The sequence below is a fragment of the Nicotiana attenuata genome, unplaced genomic scaffold (assembly GCF_001879085.1).
Source record: "Nicotiana attenuata strain UT unplaced genomic scaffold, NIATTr2, whole genome shotgun sequence".
In the NCBI taxonomy this organism is placed as follows: Eukaryota; Viridiplantae; Streptophyta; class Magnoliopsida; order Solanales; family Solanaceae; genus Nicotiana; species Nicotiana attenuata.
This window is the reverse complement of record NW_017674930.1, coordinates 12,053-12,971: the sequence shown is the minus strand read 5'-3', so window position 1 is coordinate 12,971 and position 919 is coordinate 12,053. Positions and strand designations below refer to the sequence as shown.

General features: G+C 32.3%; 1 long non-coding RNA gene across 1 annotated transcript; it reads left to right on the top strand.

The window, feature by feature from the left end:
- Positions 1 to 205: 205 nt before the first annotated feature.
- On the top strand, positions 206 to 675 carry LOC109219465. Its single transcript, XR_002066946.1, has 3 exons — positions 206 to 385; positions 480 to 555; positions 636 to 675. It is a non-coding gene; the product is annotated as an uncharacterized LOC109219465 (long non-coding RNA).
- Positions 676 to 919: the final 244 nt, after the last annotated feature.

Genomic DNA, 919 nt, shown 5'->3' with positions numbered 1-919 from the left:
ACTTGCCAATTCATTTAGCTAATGAAGCTAAGATTTCTTGACCTTCTCAATATCGATGGATGTATCCAATGGAGCGATATATTTATTTTATGAAACCATTTATTCGTAATAGGGCTTGCGCAGAAGGTTCTATTGCAGAGGGATATTTAGCAACTGAATGTATGACCTTATGTTCAAGACATATACATACAATGGAAACAAAGTTTAATCGCCTTGAATGAAATTATGATGGTGGTATTATAGAATCTGATGGAGGTTTAACAATTTTTTGTCATCCCGGAAGAGCTTTAAGAGGTGGCAAACCACACAAACTTGATTCAAATGAACTGGAGCAAGCACATATTTATATTTTGAAGAATTGTGATGAAATTCAACCATTTCTCGAGTAAGTAATGACTTGTTTCAATAATTTACTTTTATGTACCTTTTTTATTTTTTTTCATTAAAATAACATGTTATTATGCTTTAATTATATGTAGAGAGTTTTCACTAACTCCAGTTGATACCTCTCAAGAAAATTCTTATAGGCAATTCATTGGTTGGTTAAAAGAAAAGGTGAGTACTAGTTAATATTAATATTTTTCAAACCAAGTATGTAAATATTATTTGCTAAATTATGTGCTTGATCTTGATAGGTTGCAGGATTACACAAATGCAATGACAGTAAAAAAATGGCAGATTTGCTCTCATTGTCACGTGGTCCCATGCCATACGTGACAAGTCATCGAAGCTACCTTATTAATGGATATAGATTTCACGTGAAAGATTATGATAAAGGTTTGAGAACTCAGAACTGCGGGGTGGTTGTAGTTGGAGAGACAGATGAAGAGAATAAGAACATTGATTACTATGGAGAACTAATAGATATACTAGAATTACAATTTATTGGTGGAGGAAGAATAGTTTTATTTCGATGTAC